Genomic DNA, 5,000 nt, shown 5'->3' on the forward strand with positions numbered 1-5,000 from the left:
ATTTGCTTCCAGGAATGCTGTTAATTGATTTGCAACTATTTTCTCAAGAACTTTCGACATTCGACGGAGTTTGTTTCTCGCAAGTATTTTACTGTTAATATTATTGTTTCTATTTCTACTGGTTGTGGTCTGAAAGTATTTACTGTAAATCTTGTTCCCGTTGTGTTTTGTGGAAATGTGGAGGCGGTTGTCTGTTCATAGGTGAGTCTGCCGACTTTTGCAAAGAAGTCATTTAAACGTTCTATATTATTTCTGAAATTTATGCAACTGTCTGTATGGTGTTTTTTCTTAGGCACTAGTGTATTTACCAGTTTCCATGTTTCGGAAGAGTCGTGTCTACATTCTTTGAACTTGTTTTTAAAATAGTTTGCTTTTGTACACTTGATAAGCGCTTTTACATTTCTCCTTTATTTGCTTATATTCATCCTGAAGGGTGGCATCAAATCTGTTTAATTTTAGAGCCTTGTGAGTGTTATTTCTATCACTAATGGCTCTCTTACTGTCGCCGTTTATCCAAGGAGCAGGGGGACGTCTAATTGTTTTTGTTCTATACGGAGCGGAAGCATCTATGGCATTCTTTATCATATTCGTTAAAAAAGTAACTTGCCTGTCAACTTCATCTGTTAATAAAATCTCCGAAAGTGTCGATTGATTTGCCATGATATGTTGGCAGAGTGACTGAGGGTCATAGTTTGTTAAATCGCGAGAAGTTTTGATAACTGGTTGTCGCTTTGGCTTCTGCATATTTAAAGTCATGGTCAAAAGTTCATGATCAGCAATTTGGCATGGGATAAATAATAATAATAATAAAATTAATCGGTTATTGTATCTCATGCAGCCAGTGGCTGAAGATATACATAGCAATACAGAAAAGAAACAAACTATATAAACATAACATAGAATAGACAACAAACAACAAAAAATAACAGTCTATAGGAAAAAAAGGAACAAAACAAGCAAGAGAAACAAAAGCAAATGCAGGTACAGTAAACTAGGAGTATTGGACTAGTAATTGTGGACTAGGAGAGGTGTGGTGGGTGGTATGTAGACTAGTGTTCGTTGATGAGTCGGACTAGGTGGGAATTGTGCTCCGGTGATAGCGGTCAGTGCGGGCCCTGATGGGCACCAGTTTGTTGGCGGCGCGTCGGGGGGCAGCAGGTCGCGGTGGCGTGGGTGGCACAGCAGCTTCAGGCCAAACTGTTGCAGTGAGGTGGTATAGTGAGTGGCGAGGGAGGTGAGGCCAAGGGCGGTGAAGGCGCTGTCATAGCCGGTGTAGGCAGGACCGAGAATAATCTTGGCTGCCCTTTTCTGTACCCTCTCGAGTTGTAGCAGCTGGGCGGCGGTGAGGGAGGGGGACCCCGGACCAGGCAGGGGAGGCGTAGGTCAGTTTGGGCAAGATGAATAGCCTGTAGATATTTTGAAGTTCCGGAAGTGGGACACCGAGGGACTTGAGGCGACGCAGCATGTGAAGCTTGTACGAGGCAGACCTCACGATATCTCTGACGTGCTGTGTCCAGGAGAGCTTTCCGTCGATGGTGACGCCAAGCAACTTGGTAGAGCAGACTACGTCGAGCGGATGGTTGTCCAGCGTGAGGTTGGGCGTGGGGGCGTGGTTGGTGGAGAAGTCGAACTGCATCACGACCGATTTCTGGTGGTTGATAGTGACGTGGTTTGTGGTGGTTCAGGAGAGGTTATCAAGGGTGCGCTGGATGGCAGAGTGGTCAGGGCAGGAATTGTCAATGGCGGCGCCGATGGTCGAGTCATCCACGTATTTCCAACGATACTCGGTGTCCAGGAGCGCGTCGTTGATTATGATGAGGAAGCACAGGGGGCCCATTTTAGTCCCCTGGGGGACTGTATGTAGGATGATATCGGATTTGTTTGTTATTATGATATCTAATATGGATGAGGTATTTTCTGTAAGCCTTGTAGGCTTGTTTATGAGTTGCTTTAATTTATTCTTCTTAATAATTCCATTTAACTTTCAATGGTGGCATGAGGGTGTCTATAAATGGCGCCGATAAGGAAGGAAGGAGACATACTGCTTTGTACGGTTACCAAGATGTCCTCTATTGCTGTGTTATTTACAGTTGCAGAAGAGATCTTGTTAGATTTAAGGGTATCTGACCGTGTTTGTTTGTGATCTGACCACCGGATCTGCTGACCGATTTACGGCGTCAAACATTCTGTTCGGTTTTGTACTTGTTTCTGTTTAAGAAAACCTTTACGTTATCAGGGAACACATCGGATTCTATAAAAAGTTCTGAATTGATCTCTTTGCCTCTTATAGTAACAGTGAAGCTTGAATGATATTCATGTGTCATCTTAGTTTTGAAGGCTTTGACATTTGATATGCTGTCAAAATTACTAACGAGGAAGTCTTCAATATCCTCTTCGTTTGTATCAGGATTACAGCTAGTGATATATAAGTATACTACCTTGGGACGGTCGGCACCTTGTAGGGGTTTTGCTGTATTGCGTTCCTCCCTTGTTTTTCTTTTTTGTTTTCTCGAGGTAACGGTGACGAAACCTTCCGTCTTGTTGATGGGATTGCTGTATTTCCGCTCGTTCTACGTAGTTGTTGATGACGAGCGGTGGTGCTTGTGTAGTAGGAGAGGTGGTAGAGGGGGCAGGGACTCCAGGCACGTGGTGATGTGTTGCATCTTCCCAGTTGCGGTTGGGTGGAAGAGGTTTTTGCTTATTCTTCCTTTTACTATTTCTAACGTGGCTTCTTCTTGGTGTTACTTGTGTAGAAGCTTCGTTCCTCACACTAATTGTTGATGTCTCGGCGTTCCTCGGCAAACGCTTGCGTGGCGCCGGGCGGGGGGCGGCTGACGTGTCAGCAAGGTCGCGAGTCTGCTTGCTCGGTGTGGGTACGGGGTGTCAGGGGAGGGTGGAGGTGGTGGGAGGAACTAGGATAGGCATTGGTTGTGGATACTGCCATGGAAGGTGGGGGAAGAGGGGATGGAGTGTCAGGAGAGGGTGGTGGTGGTAAGGGAGAGCTAGGAGATGCATTAGTTATGGATACTGCCAAGGAAGGTGTAGGGAGGGGAGTGGTTTTGTGTGTGTTTATTTTGTGGTGTGGAGATAGAGGAGATTCTGGTAGGGGAAGGTGATGTAAATGGGAAAGTTTCGTATGTAGACTGGTCTTGGATGGGGGTTGGGAGATCGGATGTTGAGTGATGAGAGGGGGGTGAGGTTGTTGTGACGGATGCCTCCTCTCCGCATTCCTGCGTCTGGGGAGGCACACCTTGCTTAATGACACTGTCTAGTGCAGATTGTTGTTCGGAGAACATTCCGATCAGCAAGTCTATTTTATTTTCAATAAGATTTTAACTGCTGAATGAGGGTTCAGGCTGGGTTTGTGTATCTTGGTGTTTCTTATGAAGGAATAGTTTCACAAATGGCTTAGAAATACCTGTTTTCTTTGGTGGGGACCAATCAGTGACGGGAGTGTCTGTCGTTGTTGTAACAAACACTATATTATTGTTATTCAAACACTGGTCGATCATAGTATGCACTATGAAATTCGTCATCCGTTTAATGTCTCTGGTTGTGTTTCTCGTTTTTCTAGAGTCTGATATGTTTAAAACAATACTGTGAGCTGTACAATTTCCTGATCTGATCACACAGGACCATCCGTGCCCATGCTTTTTTCGTTGCAATATAGCACAGGATAGTGTTCAGCACTACTGTAATATTTCCGGTCTGATAAATGGCTTTTCTATCTGTGTTGATTTCACTGTTTTCACTGGAGGGGTTGCTGTGGTTGCTAGGGCTGCTAAAACACCCTTTGCCCTGGCTGCAATTTGGGTGCCCACCACCTTGGGCGGGGGGGGGGGGGCAGCTTTGACCCGCGCTGCCAAAGGGCCCGTATCCTCGGGCAGAAGTTCCGTTACCCTGGGAAGGGGGCACGATACCCTGGGCCAAGGGTCCCCTTTCACTCTGGGGGTTGGAGCTCGAGCTAGCTGCTCGAGGAAGCACCGGGGAAGCTCCCTGGCTGGCCCCCGTTGACCCGGGGAGGGTAGTCAGATTTCCCTCTGACTGTGCGGGACCACGAGGTGTCATGGTTTGCTGAGCTGTTTGGCGGCGGCGGAGAGGAGGCAAAAACACGTCCGTTCACCACGGCGGCTAGACTCAGAGAGAGAGAGAGATAGATAGAGAGAGAGAGAGAGAGAGAGAGAATATTGTTTTATTCCCGGGTCATCACCAAAGAGTCTGATTTCGAGGACTTGAAAAAAATGTAGTGTGAGAAACATGAACAGTGTAGTTATAAAGCAAGATGGACATGGCACGTTGGAGAGGCGTACTCGCAAAATCGCATATATACTTATGCACGCACCAAGTACACCATATATGTGTGCATGTATTTCTTTATTTCTGTAAGTGCGTAGATACATCTATCGAGTTATCTTTCTTTCAAAATGCATGTAATAAATGGGTTATTCAGTGCAAATAACTAAACCTTCTTTAGCAGTCTAGAGATGAAAGCAACTTCAAAGTCTCAAAGCTCCCTTAATACGCTTTGCTCTTCCTTCCCTTGGTTTCCTGGCTGTTTGCAGTTTCGTTGAAGCAAGTGATGTATAAAATTACAGTAAGAGAGTGAGAGTGAGTGAGGGTGACAGTGAAAGTGAGAGTGAGAGGGAGAGGGAGAGGGAGAGAGAGAAACGAAAGGAAATGGAGTGGAGAGATATATATGGGTTATTATTTCCATATTATTTTCATTGTTGCTTTTATCATTATTATCACTAATACTATTATGGTGAGTATTCTTCTAATCATAATTGAAATTTCTATAATTACTAACATCATTGTTATCATAAACAATATAATTATTATTGCTATCAATATTATTACCTTCATTATTATTATCATGAAAAAAAAGAAAAAGAAAAAAGAAAGAAAGAAAGAAAGAAAGAAAATATATTATACTCAAACACACACACACAAACACATACACACACATACACACACACAAACACACACACACTCACACACAC

General features: G+C 44.4%; 1 pseudogene; it reads right to left on the bottom strand.

Moving 5' to 3' along the window:
- Window positions 1-1,072: 1,072 nt before the first annotated feature.
- Window positions 1,073-1,849, bottom strand: LOC147470608 (uncharacterized; annotated as a pseudogene).
- Between the last annotated feature and the right edge of the window lie 3,151 nt (window positions 1,850-5,000).

This window comes from Penaeus japonicus, unplaced genomic scaffold, assembly GCF_977035675.1.
Source record: "Penaeus japonicus unplaced genomic scaffold, GWHDUDI00000001_assembly GWHDUDI00000013, whole genome shotgun sequence".
NCBI lineage: Eukaryota > Metazoa > Arthropoda > Malacostraca > Decapoda > Penaeidae > Penaeus > Penaeus japonicus.